The sequence below is a fragment of the Trachypithecus francoisi genome, unplaced genomic scaffold (genome assembly GCF_009764315.1).
Source record: "Trachypithecus francoisi isolate TF-2019V2 unplaced genomic scaffold, Tfra_2.0 Lachesis_group13, whole genome shotgun sequence".
Taxonomy (NCBI): Eukaryota; Metazoa; Chordata; class Mammalia; order Primates; family Cercopithecidae; genus Trachypithecus; species Trachypithecus francoisi.
In genome coordinates, this window is record NW_022681458.1 from 59,789,952 (window position 1) to 59,809,902 (window position 19,951).

General features: G+C 36.1%; 2 protein-coding genes across 2 annotated transcripts in view; one reads left to right on the plus strand and one right to left on the minus strand.

The window, feature by feature from the left end:
• The window catches only part of PDE1A (phosphodiesterase 1A), a 397,310-nt gene extending 391,601 nt beyond the window's left edge, over nucleotides 1-5,709 (plus strand). The window contains exon 16 of the mRNA XM_033230958.1: nucleotides 3,168-5,709. The gene's annotated coding sequence lies outside the window, so the exon portion shown is untranslated. The remainder of the gene's footprint in view (nucleotides 1-3,167) is intronic.
• An 11,084-nt stretch (nucleotides 5,710-16,793) lies between these two features.
• The window catches only part of PPP1R1C (protein phosphatase 1 regulatory inhibitor subunit 1C), a 138,328-nt gene continuing 135,170 nt past the window's right edge, over nucleotides 16,794-19,951 (minus strand). The window contains exon 6 of the mRNA XM_033230966.1: nucleotides 16,794-17,040. The gene's annotated coding sequence lies outside the window, so the exon portion shown is untranslated. The remainder of the gene's footprint in view (nucleotides 17,041-19,951) is intronic.

A 19,951-nucleotide genomic window follows, 5' to 3' on the forward strand; every position in this document is an offset into this window, starting at 1 on the left:
ATATTTATAGATGTTTTAAGTCACAAAGGGTTTTGTTGGCAAATGTGTATCTTTATAAAACCAAGTACAACAAAATTAAGAATTTTTCCTACAGGTCACATTCAAGCCAGTATACATCACATAGCATCCAAACAAAACTTTAGGATCAACATTTCCTAGACATTTATGATAACGGATCTTAAATATTTATGAAAATTTTCCAAAAATTGTGTGTAGATAACAGATTACCAATACATTTGTAAAAATAACTGTTCATTGTATGAAAATCCCTAAGGCAATTTATATGCATACATTTGTATATCTATATATGTGTGTGTGTATATATATATAAATGCATATCTGTAAATAAGAGTCTGGTATTTCATCAGAAAAGGTTTTGATGAGATTCAGTTGGCAGTTAATGAAGTACCTTTTTGCATTTTTCTTTTTCCTTCTTTTTTTTATTTTTTGGAGACCGAGTCTCGCTCTGTTGCCCAGGCTGGAGTGCAGTTGCGCGATCTCAGCTCACTGCAACCTCTGCCTCCCAGGTTCAAGCAATTCTCCTGCCTCAGCCCCTCAAGAAGCTGGAACTACAGGCGCACGCGGCCACTCCTGGCTAATTTTTTTGTGCTTTAGTAGAGATGGGGTTTCACCATGTTGCCCAGGCTAGTCTCAAACTCCTGAGCTCAGGCAATCTGCCTGCCTCAGCCTCCCAAAGTGCTAGGATTACAGGCGTGAGCATGAGCCACTGCACCCGGCCCCTTTTTACATTTTTCAACTAAAAAAACCCCAAAGCTAGAACAGTTTGCGGCCCCCTCAAACTAAATATAATATTTAAGCCCGAGTAGATGATTTGGCAATTTTTTTTTCTGTCAAGGCCAATTAAATTATTTAGCTTCCTTCTCAGTTTGAGAAAGCCCTGTCTTTGGCGCACAGTCTTCCAGGAAATGTGGTCTTCAGTAGCACCTTACAAATTTTGTATGTTCACTAACTACGTAACCTCAATAGAATTCTGCTGCAACTGAGTTGATACAGTCCTACAATATATGTTAAAGGAATTATCTCAAAGTTAATTGGTGCAAAGTTTAATTGTTGGAATATCTTTATTCAAACTTCAGACAGAAATTCCCATAGCTTCAAAAACAAGTAGGTCTTTTAAATGAGGGAAGTGGGCAAGGTCTAAAAACAACAAAGAGTGGTGACAATTGGCAACTGTGACTCAGGCATGGTGTCTGGGAGATAGCAGACAGTGATCAGTCCTGGAAACAGAGAGGACACAGCACCCCCAATCTGAGGGCTACAGTCAGCCACTCTTTGGCTCTGACAGATTTTTACTCTGAAAGAGCAAGGGCCCAGTGTTGCCAGCTGTTTCTAGTGGTTAAGAAAGATTCTTAATATAAACTCTTCCAATTTTTCCTGTTGACTCAAAGTTTTTTGAAATGCTTTGTGGACAAGAAAAAATATGTCTGAGGGTCAGATTTGGCTTGCAGGGTTTCTGTTGCAAAGTTAGCATACCTTCTTTGTGACTGATAGCTAATTCTTTGCTGGCTGCAATCACAGAAAGTGCAGGATGTTATAGCAGCCCGGCCATGTCTCTGAAAGCCATTGCCTGCTTTGTTCTCAATGTGTAAGTGCCACTGTGAGGCACTTTCCCAGAAAATATTGAGCTCTAATTAAATCTGTGCCGTGTTAAGATTTCATAAATCAATGTGCAACACTACACTTAGGACAAGAAAAAAGCCCTTGAAATCTACTTTTCACATTGTTGTAAAATTTCACCACCATTTTTAAGAGATTTTAGTCCACGAAAGTGTTTTGTTTTGCTTAAATTTTTCTTTTACGTTTTTGTTTATTAAAGGAAACAAAATAGAATGGTTGAATGTATAATCCCAGTCTGCTTTATTATTTAAAAAGCTAATGGCATATCATTTATCACATGATCTTTCTTGAAAGATATGTCAGGAGATTCTGGCATTTCAAAAGCAAGCCACTGTCGGACCTGTTATGCACTGGGAGGAAAGCGTTCCCTATCGTGACCATAGCCTACTGTTTAATGTTGTGTGCTATACAACAAAAGATCAAAAATTGATGATTTCTGGGCTGTATTTAGTCAGTAGACTTGCCTGGGCTTTCACACTGATTTAAAATATCTTTTGAAATGTCTTTAGGCAGGGCTTATGTTCTTTCGTTGACTATGGTCCCTGTGAGTCTAGTTGTTTTACACTCACACTGGCCCACTTAACTCATTTACACTACCTGCCAGGCCCGTATGCCTGTCTGATCTAGAGAACCAGTTTTTACTGGGATTGAACACACACATATACAAACACACGCACACACACCCAGAGCAGAAATAGGAAGAGAAATTCCAACTGGTATAAAACCACTCTCTATTAGAAAGATAGTAGATAAAGAAAGCAGGCCGGGCACGGTGGCTCATGCCTGTAATCCCAGCACTTTGGGAGGCCAAGGCGGGTGGATCACAAGGTCAGGAGATCGTGACCATCCTGGCTAACATGGTGAAATCCCGTCTCTACTAAAAATACAAAAAATTAGCAGGACGTGGTGGCAGGTGCCTGTAGTCTCAGCTGCTTGGGAGGCTGAGGCAGGAGAGTATCATGAACCAGGAAGGCGGAGCTTGCAGTGGGCTGAGATGGCGCTACTGCACTCCAGCCCGGGCGACAGATCCAGACTCTGTCTCACAAAAAAAAGTAAAAACAAAAAAAAAGAAATCCCTTATTTTTGACAAGGTATATAAAGTGCAATGTGAATTGCCACACAGTAATTGATACCTGTGTATGACTAAGTGATGACCTTCAGTTTCTATGTTTTCTTTTCTTTTTATTTATTTATTTTTAAATTCACAAATAAAAATGGTGTGAACATTTTTTTTGAAATTGTGGAATGGCTAAATCAAGCTGATTAACCTATGATTAACATATGTGATTAACATTACTTCACATGCTTATCTGTTTTTGTGGGGAGAATATTTAAAATCTACTCTCTTAGCAGCAGTTTTCAAGAATATGATGCATTGGTTTTTAACTGCGGTAACCATGTTTTACAGTAGACCTCTTGAACTGATTCCTCCTATCTAACTGAAATTGTGTACTCTTTGACGAGCATGTGCCCAACCACTCCCCACTCTTCCTTCTCTGATCTACATTTTCATTTGGATTTTATTTCAGGACAATGAAAACATCCTAAATTCTCAACTTTCCACAAAGCTATAGCTCCTCTTTCAACATAGAATTGGATTGGGCCATTTTAATTGACTCCTATACAAGGAATTAAGAAGGACATAAATTTTGAGCTAGCAACTCTGGTCAAATAAATACACTCAAGTTTTTATCAGAGTTTTTGACCAGTGCTTCTGCCACTTTTTTCCCTCCACAATTTGGCCTTCTTCAATCAAGCCAGAGAAATTTTTGAGACAAAAGTCAGACAGTTTTTAATTTTTCTTGCTTTTACCCTGTCATAGTGACTGTGCAATGCATGTGCAGAAGATGAGATATTTTAAAATTTACTTCCTTGCACTGTCTTACACAGAGTGCTATAACTATAAATTTTTCAAGGTCTCAAATAAAAAGAAGCAAAAACAACATTATGGAAAAATTTTTTTTTGCTGTGCTGGGGAATAGACTATTTAGATTGTCCTTCTTATTTTAAATGCATGGGAACAGAATGACAGGCAGGATGCTGAGGAGCTGGTTGAAGCATCAGAGCAATGCTACAATCCAACAGTGGAGCATTAGATCCCCAGCTAGGTAGCCTGATGGACACTGCATTTGTAAACTCTCATACTGGGAAATGGCAGTGAAACCTTCCTCTGAACCCGTGTACCAGCCTGCGTCCAGCCCCATGGTTTCAAAGCACGAATGCATTACCTCCATGGGTGTGGTTACAAGTAAGTTACATGCTATCTACAGTTCATGATAACAAGACCATCAGCTATTGGTGGAGACAGACACTAGAATGGAAAATGAAATTTGCCAGTGGGATGTTTATCCCATCAGAATGTAACAAAATACATTACCAATCAAGAGATAAGAGACAAGAATGTGTGTGTGTGTGTGTGTGTGTGTGTGTTCAAAAATGTCTATGAAAATGAAGACTCACTTTTCTGTACAGATAACATTATTTGACCTGACTTTTATATTTTACTACACAGAAACAAACTGCAGCCCTCAGAGGCCCTGCTTCCTTGTCATGTTTTGCCTGAGCATGTGCAAACCCTTTCCTTTGCTCAAAGCTAAAAAACTACCTTTATGTGTTATCTGACAAGAAAGGTCAAGCACAATTAGATGTTGCAACTTTTCACTGTACAAGCATTGCAATGATTGTGAGCTTCAGTGAATTTATCTTTGTGAAAGGTAAAAATTGGCTGGAAAGAATCAAGAGTAGCCATCAATTAAATCAGGCGAAGGCGGATCCATCCATCCTAATGAGTTTTCTGCTGCACCTGCAGAAAAACTTCCTGGATTCCACAATGTTAAGCAATATTTTAGAAAAGGGTTCAATCGGAAGCTTTTAAGCCTAAGTGGTGAGATTTTATAACTCACAACTCAGATCTCTTTTAATGTGTAAGCCATATTCTATATGCATAGTTAGTATGCATCATTGTAATTTAAGATATATTTGAATGTAGGCTGTATAAAATGCTTTTAATTGTTCTGTGAATAGAGCCTTGGCTTTAGTGTCACCTGAATCTTGTGCAAAACAGAGCTTAATAATTGAATTGTATCATAAACATTACAATGTAATTGATATTTTAAATGTAAGCAGTAAGATTGATCTATAATAATGTGCTGGGAAAAACATTTATAGATATGTACATCATGATTACTTTTTGTGCTTTCAAATGGACTTTTTATTTCTATTTATGGAGAGAATGTAACTACTGCTTTTAATGTCTTTTTAAAGCAAGCTATTTACCAGCTAGAAAATATTGTGCATTTAAAATAGAATCTATCTGGGGAGTGTAATTATTGTTGTTCCTATTTGAGTCAGTTGTCTTTCAGTAAAGCTCTAGAATCTCTCAAATAAGTAAATAGAAATGCTGCTTCTTAAATGTCATAGGAGGCATATCCACTTTGTTTCTATCAATATTTAAGATCTATAAGACCTTATTACTAAAAAGTAGAGGAATATAAAGAATTCATCAATTTCCGTATATGGGCTTTAACCTAATTTCCCAGGTTATGCAACTTATAAAGCACTGTGACCAAACTTCCAGAGTGCAAAAAAAAAAAAAACAAAAAACAAAGTTTTACTCCTTCAGAAGAATTGTCATGCTGCTGCTGTACTTATTTTCCTAATCTCTCTCTTTCTATCTGCTACACTCCCTCCTTCTCTTTTTTTTTCTTTTAAGCTTTTATATTTCTTCCTTTGTTTTCCTCTCTGTAAGACAGCTGCTACTTAGCACTAATTAGTAGAAAATCAGAGTGGAGGTTTTCTGTGCCTGTCCTTTCTGCAAACATTACTATTGAGCCCATCTGAAGAGAGGGATTGATAGGTTAGGCTGCTGCGCCTTGAATGTCCTGCTTTGCATTTTTAACCTCAGCTTCCCAACACATGTATCTTGGAGTTTATATGCCTTTTCATTTAACTGAAACCTCTTTTATTTAATTTTTAACAGGACAACTTACAATTCTTGTGTTTTTATTATGCTGTATTTTTCTGTATTTCTTATTACATGTGATTGCTAAATAAATCATGTTTGAGGGAAAACTTTGTGAAACATTTGGCGTTTTATGTAATTCAATTTAGTGGGGCATTGAAAAGTTGGAGAAATTGGGGGAAACCCAAAGGAGAACAACTTAAAAATTGATAGGAGTTTTGTAAGAAAGTGCTTTTTGCTCCATTAAAGAAATACTGATTGAATTACTTATTATTATACCTATTATTCATAAGCTCCTGGCTAGAAGCATGGTGCATATATGAATATGGAAACCTTTCCTCTAGAAATTTCAAGTCGTATAAAGGAGATAATCTACACAGACTATAATTTATACATAATAACTAAAATGCCACATAAAAATGTAACGAGTTGCAAATAAAATGCACCTATATATATTTGAGGAGGTAAAAAACTGCTTCTGTTTTCAGAGCTTTCAAGACTAAGTGGTGCATCAGTTGGCATTTAACAAATAAAAACAAAAGTTTATAAACATTGCCTATTTTCCATGTGTGGCCTCCATGTAAATGCTTAACAATATTATCTCAAATCCTCACAATAATACAGTAAAGTGGTGTTGATATAAACAAAGGAAACCAAGTCTCAGAGGAAAAGCTTTGTCCAAGGCCATACAGGTCTCCATTGGCAGACTCCACACTGGATTTGCTTCTGTGTTTCTCCGGCACCTTGTTTTCTTTCTACAACATCCACGTGGGGCTGGGCAGAAGCACAGCAGAAGAAAAAGCTCTGTGAGGAAGAGCAACGTGAATAAGGCAACACCAGAGAAGAATAAAGAAGCAAAGAGTGTTGAGTCAAGGTGAAGACCCAGTGAGTCTCAATTAATTGAAATAAGAGTAACTGGCATGGTATGTGTGAAACCTTAGGCTGTGTCTCTATGAAGCCAATGAATTCCAGAACAAGATGTAAAAACTTAACTGGTCATCAAATATGTGACACTTAGCTGAATTTTTTACTTTAAGTATGATTACATGATGCATTTCCACCTAATATCAAAAGCTTTCAAAGGCTATATTTTAAATATAAAAGTCTGTATTTATATTTAGAAATATAATTTAGATATAAAACGTGTATTTCCTTTGGAAGCTACACTATATTAAGCCTTCTGTCCTCTGTTTAAATGTTTTTCTAAATACAGCAAAGCTTATCTACCATTTAGTACAAGTCCTAGACAATAAAGACAATGTATATTTTAGAATCAAAAAGCAAACACCTAATAATGTCCTGCATTATTACATTATCCTTTTAATTTCTTTGGAGGTAATTGTAAATATTTAAGATACATTTTCTATATATGGGCCAACATTATGTTTAAAGCTCTAGTTGGGTCTTTTTATCCCTTAATAACATTAATTAATTTCTGGATAATTTGCTTAATATGTGCGAAGGTTCGAGAGTTTCGTTTGCATCTCAGTTGATATATTTTATCTCTGACAATTAAACAGTATAATTATGTAGTGTTTGTTTATTGTAGTCATACTAGTGCATTATATTATTTTCTTACATTATCTCTTTTACTTCCTACAACTACTCTGTAAGACATTATTATTCCTTATTATAGGTAAGGAAGTGTGGCAGAGGAAGGTAAAATAATTTGTGTAAGATCAAGCAGCTAGTAAGTAGAGGAACCCAGATTTGAAGTCTAAGGGAGTCTGACTCAAAACCACTAGGCTAGGTTGCCTCCGGCCACTGAAGTAGGATCTGTCACATTTTTTCTACTTGTTATATTCATTACCTTCCTTTTTTACTCTTTGTTCCATTTTGCAGGCTCTTGTCCCTAAAAACTACCACTTTGAGGGGGCAGAATTTTCAGTGACCAACAGCAGGATTGTGTGTGCTTTGGTGACCAATTTAACCATGTATTACTGTAGACAAGCTGTCTTTTATTTTTGTGGATGGGAGAAGCCATATTCCATGCTTAATATATAACTGTAAAATGTCCTTTTCAAAAGTAACCACCAGTCCTCACTCTAGATTCTTGTTACTTAAAATATGGTCCACAGCTGTGAACTTCTTAAAAATAATCTCAGGTTTCTCTTAAACTGGAATTGGCATTTTACAAAGGTAACTATGCAATTTCTATATAAATCACGGTTCTAGACAGTCATTACATACTATGGAGATAATTCTAAGTACCTACTAGCCACTTAAATACAAGGTTGTTTTTCTTCACAGTTTTTAATAAGTGACTTTGACTCCTGTACCCTTCCTCAGATCTATCAGCAAACATCACGGAACAAAGGCTAAAGGTTCAGGCTCTTGTGTCATTTAATGAGGTATATATATCTGTATTGATGAAATGTGGTTCCTTACACGGATAATTAGAGAAGGACTTGGAAGAAAGACATTAAATGTGTGAGCATGACCATATGGCTTTTAGAGCAAAAAAATCTTTGAAAGCAAAATTATTAATAAGAGGCATTAACATAGTTGATTGATCCTGTTTTCATTGGCCTATCAAATTTTGTATTTTAATTATATAGCATACGAAGGTCAACTTTACCTTGCACAAGTGATAAATACATAACTGTTAACCTAAAAACATAGTTTGATGTGTTTCATTCTTATCTGTCAGCTTTTTTTAAAACCTTAAAATATAGAAAAAGTTATAGAGAATATGCTTCAAATGTATGGGATAGGATGAGGGAGAGGACATTAAACATTAGAGCTAATTGCCAAGTCTAGAGTGGAAGGAAAAGAGTTTGTGTTCACTTTGGAAGCAGCAAGTCATCCGAATTCAGAAACATAATATACAAGGGAAAAAAAAGAAAACAGGTCGCTGAGATTGGTTTATAGAAGGAAAGGGAGCTGGGTGTATTTTCACAGCGACATAAGCCCAGAGAGTGTGCAGGATGGGTAGCTGGGAGACCTCATTTCATCTGAAACTGTGGGGTGAACCACACGGTGAGAAAAAGGTTCATATTAGGCAGTAGGAATGAGGGAGAACTGAAAGGGCAAAAAGATGGGCAGTGTGTGAGATGACATTTGTTCTTTGGTTTACTGAAGAAGCATTGGCTTTGGGCAACTGAATTTGGTTGGGCAAATTTTTCTGCATATGGTACAACTTTCTGTCTTTTTGAGTCCTGTATTTGCATTCCATCATAAGCCAATGAACAGTGTAATTGTTTCTTCTGTGGGTGTCTTTTTTCTGCTTGGGATTTGCACATTGAAAAAGGCTGAAGCATGCATAGGATTCTCAGGAGCCTCACCTGACCACGAGGACTTTTAAATTAAACAAATACAAAACTCACAACATTCAGCTTTTCTCTAGCCAAAATCAGGCTCAGAAAGCCCTACTAATGTGGCAACATCATGCCTTCAGGTGTTTCTTGAGGAGGTACAAAACCGAGGAGCTGTAGTATTAATCCATGTGCTGTAATTTTAAATTTTAAAATAACAGAGAGACCCAAGGCATGTTTAATAAACTTCCGGAAGGTAAACAATAATAGCCACTAAATGATATTATATCTTGAAATACACAGCTGAGGTGTAGACACATACACATACATATATAAAATCTTCCTGATCTCATATATATGGAAGAAAAAATTATTATTATGAAGATCTGTAGTGAGCAAGAGTTTATATGAAGAGCAGGAATCTATTTTTTTCCAAGTCAAACTTTTTTCTTTAGATATGATCCTATAAATTATCTTTTAGAGACCACACACCCCCTAAAAAAAAAACTTTTTTTTTTCAAAATCCTTAACTTCGGATGTTGACGAAGTGTTTACTTTTACCCTCAACTTCATTGGCATTCCATCTTGCCATTTCTAAATTGTTACCTAAATATAGATATAAAATATATCCTTTTTAATGTGCACATCCCAAAAGTTATTAAAGTGCACTAGAATTCATTACTGAAAATTGATTTTCTGATGAATAATATCATACATGTATATGAACAAGTGAACATAAAAATATCTATTTATAATTAAGAATATTCCTGTGCATCATGAATTTTACCTTAGTATGTGTGTGTTTGTGTAAATATTAAGTTAGAGATTTCAGACGGGCACAGTGTCTCAAACCTGTAATCCCAGCACTTTGAGAGGCTGAGACAGGCGGATCATGAGGTCAGGAGTTTGAGACCAGCCTGGCCAAGATGGTGAAACCCTGTCTCTACTAAAAATACAAAATCAGCTGGGCTTAGTGGTGTTTGTCTGTAGTACCAGCTACTTGGGAGGCTGAGGCAGGAGATTCGTTTGAACCCAAGAGGTGGAGCTTGCAGTGAGAGGAGATAGCACCATTGCACTCCAGCCTGGGTGACAGGGCGAGACTCCATTTCAAAAAAAAAAAAAAAAAAAAAAACACATAAAATAAATTAGAGATTTCAAGTTTCTAAACTCCTTGTTTTCTAACTCCTGCTCCACTCATTGAAATCACAATCTTCCCACTGAGAAACAGGAGCAAATGACAGCTACAGTGCCTTTTAAGCGATAGTTTGAATGACATTTGTCTCAGATTACAAAAGTAACATGCATTTATTTCTTCTTTGTAAACAAACTCCATTTTGTTGTTGTTACAGATAGCATCTACATGGCATTCTTCACTTAGTCTGCAAGGTAGACTAGACATTCCATGGGTCAGGGGTTTGTTTTGTTACTTTGTTTTCCTATAGCCTAACACAGCTTGCACACAGCATAGCTTGACTGCTTTTGATTGAATTCGTTAAGTTGAAGTCAGCTATATATTCCTGAAGCCCTTTGGGGTTTACCTCTTAAGGTTGTTGTGACAATTAAGTATACTGATAGAGGTAAGGAACTTAGAGCCTATTGACTCATGTACTTCAGTGTTAGCTATTGTTTGTTCATTTATATTGGCATTTGTTCCTGGCTATGCGAGGCAAACCTATTAGGTTGGTGCAAAAGTAATTACAGTTTTTATATCTGAACATGCAATCACTAAAATTCATTGAGTGCTTACATAAGTCTGCTAAGTTCTAAGTTTCGTATCTCTACCAACTTATTTCTCACAGCAATCCTAAGAGATAAATATTACTGTTATATCCATTTTATAGAGAGGAGGACTGAGACAAAGCTAGGAGAAGCAATGCATTCATGGTCTTCCATCCTGGAAGATGCAGGCTTGGGATTCTGATTTCAGAGGTCATGCCCTCAGCATCGTTTTACTCTTTCAAAACGAAACCAAACTTCAAAAGATTGTTGAACTTGACAAAGTCTATGATTTCTTCAGCTGTTGAGAACCTGCCATGGCATTGTGCTTGGGTCAATTTAAAGTTAAAGCGTATAATTTCTCTAAGGATTATAGACGCATTTCTTCTTTCTAATCAAAGAGTATTGCATCGCTCAAGTCTACCACTTTACCTGTTTTGAACATTTGGCTTCTCTTTCTAGCTCTTTTTACTTTGTCTTTTCTGTATACTGTTACTATGCTAAATCTCCCTAATGAATTCTTTGGACATATTGCTCGTCTTCTTAAAAACAATTTCTCCTTGTCTACATCAGAGGTCAGCAATATTTTTCTGTAAAGGGTCAGACAGTAAATATTTTAGGCTTTGCAAGGCACATACCATTATACCACCCTCATCCTGCTGCTCCTCCTCCCCCTCTTCTCCTTTCCTTTTTCCTCCTTCCCCTTCATCATTTTCTCCTCCCCCTCCTCCTTCTGTTTCTTCTGATCCTTCTCTTTTCTCTTCCTTTTCTCCTTCACAACCCTTTAAAAGTGTAAACCATTCTTAGCTGGTGAGGAGAGAACATGCTAAGACCAGCTACATGGCAAGTTTGGCCCACGGGCCTGTTCTACACAGCACTACTATTTCAGGTCAAAGAACTTGGTGCCCTAGGAAAAAGAATGAGGCTGCTTCTGCCAGGGACAGTCAGCCCAGGAGCTCCAGCTTCCCCAGGCCCTGCTAGCCACCCTGAGGACTGCAAAGGTCACTATCTATCTCCAGCACACCTGCCACTCATTCCCAGTACATACATCTGTTTGGAAGGCCTGGCTACAGCACTGGTTCTCAACCCTTAGCATGCATCAGCACAGCCTTGAGGTTTGTTAAACTACAGAACTCTAAGCCCCATCCCCAGAGATTCTGATTCAGTAGGTCTGGGATGGGGCCTGAAGCAAAGCTAATGCTAGTAGACTGGAGATCTCGCTTTGAGAGCCACTGGCCGGCAGGTAAAGCTTAAACTCCTTAGCACAATGTTCAAAGTCCCTCACTGCCTAATCCAGTCCATTTTCAGTTATAGCCTTCATTACAGTATTCACTGTTCCTGATGCCTTTGCGCTGAGTGACTCTTCTGCCTAAGTCTTGCTGCTTCCTTTGCCATCTTTACCTGTCACAGTCCCTCCTTCCTCTAAGGTTCTATGCATTTGCCCGCTGTCTCGCAAAGCCTCTTCTCATTCTTCTAACCAGAACTCCATCTCCTCTTTGGATGAACGCTGATCTGCTATCCCTCTGTGCGAGAGAATTGCAGCTCTCTATCATACACTTGCTGCTGGGTTTTTAGGGAAAAAAGCACTGAGTTTTACACACATTAAGTGTTCAGTAAATATGTGTTGAATAAATGGATGTGAATAAATGAATGAAGGCAGGGAAGAAAAGTGTATTATTATTTGTCCTGCTTGGTATGTGATTGAGTCAGTCCTTTTCAGATAACATCTCCAGTTAATTAAGTAAAAATAAGACCCACTTTTCAAGCACTTTAGATCTGCAAAATTCCAAAAGCCATTTATGTTTTTTTTTTTTTCTCAGAGCAGACAAATGAGGAGTGTGTTAATTCTTAATAGCATACTAAAAGCAAACCTGAATTATGTGAGAGAAATAATAAGATCTCTTCATCTCTCTCTTGTCTGTATGCTTGGGGAGATGGGCCTCCTAGTGTAGAGATATGTTCGCAACAGGAAATCCTAGACTTTGCTAAGGAGAAAAGCCCACATTTCCTAGTCGATTTCCTACAGCCTTGACGATTAATAACGGAACCATACAGGACTTAGAACAATAATGAATCTAATTCTTAGTCATTGGTGGTTGGTAGCTGCTAATCTTAACATTTCCTAATCTGAAGACATTTCTTAACCATTAATACTTCGATAGAATGGTAAAATAATGACAAAGAATATTTGAAGGGTTCAGACAGTACCTGACCCCTTGTTGGCCCTTCATGAACAGAAAATGATATTATTTTGTATTTATCCAGATACCATTAAATTTGTTAAATTTTATGTGGAAGACCTGAGGCAAGAAATATCTCACCCAAGATATTTCATGAAATTTGGCCTTCAGTTCAATTTTGGACTTAACTTTGTCATTTACCAGTGCTATGGTCTTGGACAAGCTTACATTTTTTCATCTATAAAATGGAAATAATAAGAGTGCCTATCTAATAGGTACTTTTGGAATTATTAAATGAAATGTTCTATATAAGATTCTGAGAATATCACCTGACACATAGAAAAACAGAAATAATATGAGCTATACAAATAAAAACCTACCTAGAGCTTCATCCCTTTCTTTTAAAATTAATTGATATTTACAGTTTCAAGAGCATAGCATGGCTTTAACTTCGGTAGCAATATCTTAAAAGTGCACATGATGGAGAGGTTGCTCCATGCAGAGTAGACCAGCCATTCCATAGTAAAGATTATATTATCATTAATTTACCACTTATGTCCTTGTTTGAGAGGAAAGGCTAAATTATACATATATATTAATTAGATACAAAAAGATTAATATAGAGATTTACATATATAGGTATAGGTAGATATGTTTATTTGGTTGGTTGCTTTATCATGTAGCTATTCTATTTGGGGGAACAATTTTAATGCAAATATTAAAGAGAAAAATATCAACATAAAGATAAAATAACAGTAACCTTTATATTTCCTAGACTGTTCGTTAAATAAAAAAAATCATCAGACATCCAAGTGCACTGAGAAGCAACAATAGCAGTTTCTCAAAGAGGAAAACTATGTACACATACACACATACGCCCATACACACACACACACACACACACACACACACACACAGAGCAGCTAACTCCCCCGATTTCACGGACTTTTCATTAGCAAAACAAGCTTTCTGCAGAGGAAATGAAAAAGGAGAGGACTTTTCATAATGTGGAAACTGTCCATGTGAGAGGAACAGACGCATTCAACAAGGATGGTAAGTCAGATGCAGTCTAAAAGTCGAGTGAGTCAACACTGAAATAATCATCAAACCTTTCCTCAGATAGAAAGGGGGCAAAAGGAAAACAGCCATGGTGCAAAAGACATATTCATGTGGCGATGACTTAGCAGCAGTGGACAGGAAGCTGCTAAGAATAAGTTGCATAGCCAGAGAGGGAGAGGGAAGGAGCTGGCCTTGCCCTCCCTCAGGTCCTCTCCCTCTGGTCATCTTTCTCTTTCCACCAGAGGTGCCCTTTGTGAGAACCTCCTCACCTCTATTACTGTGTCCAGTTTACTCTGGATGTCCTCCTCTGTTCTCACCTGGCTTCTCCCTAACAGACGGAAATGCAGAAATTATAACTTTTTGAGGTATTTATTTAGTAAAGTGTTTTTTGTTTGTTTGTTTGTTTGTTTTTGAGATGGAGTCTCGCTCTGTCACCCAGGCTGGAGTGCAGTGGCACGATATTGGCTCACCGCAACCTCCAACTCCCCAGTTGAAACAATTCTCCTGCCTCAGTCTCCTGAGTAGCTGGGACTACAGGCATGTGCTGTCATGCCCGGCTAATTTTTGTGTTTTTAGTAGAGCCAGGGTTTCACCATATTGGTGAGGCTATTCTCAAACACCTGACCTCAAGTGATCTGCCAGCCTTGGCCTCCCAAAGTGCTGGGATTACAGGCTTGAGCCGCTGCACCCGGCCCTTTAGTGAAGTTTTATTCCCTGTGCTTAATTTAATAAAAATCAGGTTAAATTTCTTCTCTATCTTTCTTTTGAAAAGCTTCTTTTTAATTTCTGTATAGCAAAGCATTTTATGTATATACACATATACATATTTAGTGTACATTTTTATATATGTGTATATATACATATTTTGCATACACATACCTGTGTATATAGAGATGTATACAAACACTTATATAAATTATAGACACACACACACACACGGCTCAATAGAAAAAAATTTTAACTCCACATTGCACAATGAAAGAAAACAAGGTGATTAATTTTGGCAACTATATTTTCCCCAAAATATTGCATTAAATTATCTTTTACAGATACAGGTTTGGGTGTTTATGATGACAATGTCTAATTTTTAACACTGTTCTGCCAATACTACGAAAAAAATCACTTTGAAAAATCTTATTTAGGTACTAAGCAGTTGTAATGAACTCCTTCCTATATATTCCATTTATTCTGACAATGAAAATGTGTAGCTCAAGCTTGTTATCGTATGCAAGTCCAGGATTTAGTAGTATAATTCCTGTCTTAGAATTGACCTTCATGTCATTTTAATTTTTAGAATATTGGGTGTTCTCAAAAGCAAATAAAGGACCAATGTAATGTTTAAAACACTTGACAAATGTAACAAACAGGTGACAAATTCAAAATAGAAAAATCTATGTTTCATTAGGGCAAAAGAAGAGAGCAACATATGGTAATATAATTAGTCTGCTTAGGAAAACACATCCACAGAATATATGCTGCAGGAGAAATGTAACAGGAGACTCACTCGTCTACTGCAAGGCCTTGAAAACTGTTGGTCTCTGTAAACAATAAAGAAAGAAAAAATATTCTTCTCTAATTGTTAAAGAGATGTTCAACCATCTGCAAACTATTTTTTAAGTTCTTGTTGTTCCCTTCCTTTGATTCCTACCAAGCCATGTTGTACCTTTGCTACTTTTGAGAATAATGGGACTTTGAAGTCAATTAAACTCATTCCTCAGCTTGAAGGGAACAGCAGGTAGAATGTTGTCTTTGGCCCTCATTAAGTAGTATATTGTTCCTTTCAATGATCTAATATCTAGAGCATAATCCACAATTCTGCATGTAGGTCTGGGTGATTATGCTTTTTCATATTATTTTTATTTCTTTGGCAATACAAAGTCCAGGAGTAGGAACTAAAAGTTAGTACTTAAATCCTGGGGCAAGTAGGGAGGATACTGATAATGAACAATTTGTGAAATTATTTTTATTTTTGTTTTGCAACTTATGAGAAATCAAGAAAGGGAAACAAATTAAAGATCGATGCCTTGTTCTTTAAGAAAAGGTTATACCTAAGATTGTCATAAACTCAGCAATTCTCTCATTTTACGTCATAAAAGTTATTTTTAAAATATAGATTTAGACATACGAAATATTTTTAGATGAACCAAATACTTTTTTAAAAGTTTCAAATTTATTTCTTTTATTTCTCTTTTACTTCTTTACTTTCTTTATTATTACTTACTTACTTACTTCTTTATTTACTTTCTTTTATTTCTTATAGGTCATCTCAGTTTGAAGCAGAACTCAAGAGTTTTCTTCCCACCTTAGCCTCATTAGCAAAAGTATCTGCCTATGCTTCATGTCTGAATTGCAGGAAGTTTAGCTCTAAGTCAATATATAAGACAATATAAGAAAGAATAAAAGTCTATGGCTCCTAAGGAGAATGGGCTTTTCTATCCTAAAATCTATCACAACTCAAACAGGTCAGAGGCTAGTTAGTGGAAGGGTTTGTAGGATTATTGGTTCATTTGGGGCCACTTATTTTCTTTGGACTCTAGTTTTCTTATCTATTACATAAATCCTACCTGTCATACGTATTTAATGTGATTATTAACAGAGAAACATAGGTGAAGCCACTTAATTAATTATAAATAATTGAACAAATCTTTACTAGCAAGATGGCAACGACAATAAAATAACCTTTTTATTTTTAGAAGTCTGCTGTTTAATTCAGTAGTTGGCAGGTAGTAGACTATCAATAAAATTTGTAGAACTAAATTAAATCAAGACCAATGGAATTTGAAAAAGAAACAAAGCAGTAAGTAAACACAGTGGAATTTGAAAAAGAAACAACAACAAAAAAAATGTGTTTGAAAGACTTCCTGTTGTAAGAGAAGGCTCAGATTCCAGAATTAGAAAAACTCAAAATGAATCACTTAAAATTTACCTACACTCAAGATCCCTTTTTTAGTAGTAGAGAGAAATAAACTAAAACCACAGGGAAGAACTTGGCAAATGGTGTAATATAAATTATTAGAAAAAAAGCGATAAGTGAAGAAACAGCTTCCGAAAAACATGTCAATACTTATGTACGAAATATCTAAAGTGCTTCAGGAGGTAATCCAGTAGGAAGAAATGTGGCATCATGATGGAATCGGAGGTGGTGTTTGTTTTGTGTTGGGATTTTTCCAAGCTCAAGTAGAAGCACAGCACTAACAAGTCAACTTCTGGTTGTTATCAACTCATTTTGCACCTGGAGGAGAAAAAGAAAATACTTCAGAACACAGTGGAAACTTTCCAGAGGATTTAATACCATGTCATGTAAATCTCTATAAAGGGAAAAATCTGGTATGCAGCACTTAGTAGCAACAAAGTTTGTGTGCTAGGATAGAGTCAATTATCCAGTTAGTGATTTGTAAGAGGAAAGTTTTCCTGGAAGAACTTCTAAATTTTAAAAACAAACAACAAGCAAAAAACGGATCGTCACTATTTAGGTCATTTTCTAAAGGGAAATTTTTAAAGACAGAAATCAACTGGTTACAGTGCTCATTTTATTACATACATACATGCATACATACATACATACATATGCATGTGTGTGTTCATGCATTTCTAACTCAAGCAATTTTATTCTGTTGGCTGTCATGCAAGCACACAGGTATCTTTTCTCTTCTGAGCCCATATTCTCATAATACTGCTGCTTTCCGATCTCTTCTTTTCTCCTTTACAACTTGCCTGCAGTTCTTATAAGAAAATTAGAAAGGAGAAATAGATCTTAAGAGTCAGAGGGGCCCTGACAAGATTATCTGATCTGCTATTGTATCATTCTCCACGCTTTACTGAGCAGACAACTCAGTTCTAGACTGGTTAAAGGACTTGCCCAATGTCACACAGTTTTGATAAAAAGGAAACACTACCTTTTGCAATATTACCTTGTTTCATTTCCTTCCAGAAATTTATCATTATCAGAAGTGATTTCATTACTTTATTAGTTTACATGCATTTGACTGTGTTCAAACACTAAAATATACACCCATCAGTTTAAGGACTCTATCTTATTAATACCTAGAATCCCCAGCACTTAAACAATGTTTAGCATGTCATAGGTATTCATACATATTTATTGAATAATGAACCTGAATTTTGGTCTTGTGTTTGTAAAGGATACCTTTTAAAACTTCACCAAATAATCCTGTGAAAAACAGCATAGAATAGTTAATAATATCTGACTGGTTCTATCCAGCCCACATTACCTAATATATGCATTTTTAATTAGCAAAAATGCCTATAGAATGTTAATATTTTCAACTCCTTGACAAATATGAATAGTCTGTGGTTCATTTACATGCCTTAAGGAAAAGAAAATCCCAAAACTCTGTTCACTTGGGAATCAGATAGTGCTGAACGTTCAACAAATACCTATGCTCACTCTCACAATGAGAACCCTAATTTAGCTGGGATGTGGCAAGGCACCTGGTTAAAAATATTTACTTTCTCCAACACCATTACATCAAGGGATAGTCCGGTGACACAGTTCTGGCCCATGAGACATTAGTTGAAGGTTTCTGAAAAAGTTTTGCTTCTTTGCTATTGGTTCTTCCCCCCTTTCTTCCCACTGTTCTTTCTACTTGGACCGACCAGATGCCTGGAGCAGCAGCTTGGTTGAGATGTGAGTTTATAACTCTGAGAATGTTAAGGAAAATGAAAATTGCCTGTTGCTTGTTGGCATCTTAATTCACTGTTCCAGTTCTAGACATTTTATTTCTTGACATAAACATACCTCTACACCATTGTTTGCTGTTTTTTTCTTTTATTTGCTGCCAAATAATTTTCTACATAACACAATTTTGAACTTTCTAAGTGTAAATTTGAAGAAAAATTCTCTAGGCCTCACTTTTTCTTCCTGTAAAATGAAGGACATAGACCAGAACTCGGACTCATTTTCCAGCTCAGAAAATGCTAGCGCCTCTAGACTGCTCTCACTTCTTGAAAACAAAGTCATGGTAATGTGCTCCACAAACCTTACGAGTTTATGTCAATAAACTTCAGCTGGACTTCTGGTACCTGTCTGCCTTGTAAGTTAACACTTGTTCAGAAGAATTATGTGCTGAATACACTCTAATATTCTGTTACTTTTAGGATGCTAATATGATAATAATTTTATATACTGCTGGGATTCTCTCTATGTTCATTCCTTAAGGTTAGCTTCATTGTTACTGAAATTCTGAGAAAAGGGAAAACCCTGTTAAGTCATGTTTGTAGAGTAAGAAATTAAAAACAAAGATGAATCTATTATCATTTTAATTTACTCCATCAAGAATTTTTCCCTTGTCTGCAAGTTACAAATTCCCTTCTTTGCCTACTTTTCTCTCTAATCCACTCTCTTGTTCATCTTCCCTCTATAGCCCAAGTCTCCATTGCCTGCATGAAATATATTATTATACTCAGTAGGGGAAGTGACTGCACCCCTACACACAATGTCTGTGTCCACAAAATAAATGTCAAGGAACGACCTACAGTTGAGTGGTAGCCTCTTTGCAAAATGTCATCAGGCACCTATCATTCATATAGATTATTTCACAATTTACAGGACAATGCTGCATTACTGTATGAATTATGTGAGATGTTTACTACTTAAAATGTCATTTAAAATCGAACATTCTCCCCAGCATTTTTATAAAGCTCTTCTCTGTTATAGTTCTTCAAAAGGTTATGATGTCATAAAATCTAACAATTTTGTTAACATAGACAAAATAGACGTTTCAGCAACATAGATATTTCTTATTTAATTATTGCAACTAATGGAGCTTTGAGGACTGGTTTTTGGAATCACTGACTTAGAAAATAAGTAAGGGCATTTCTTCTACATTCTGCTTACTCAGAGAAAGCAAATACTAAAAACTGTATATGTATATAAACACTTTAATGTGAGTAGATATGCTTTTTCTATTATTCATTTTGCAATTAAACTGCTTTTTGATAGTAGCTAAAAAAACATATAAAGACTTTTAAAAAATACAACATACATGATTTATTTATGAATGCATAAATCTATCAATCACAGTTAAATGAACTCTGTAACACTTACACTTAAGTTGTTTGCTATGACAATATTTAAAACCAGTACTTCCTAAATGCCCACAAAAGAAAGTTGGAAAGATCTA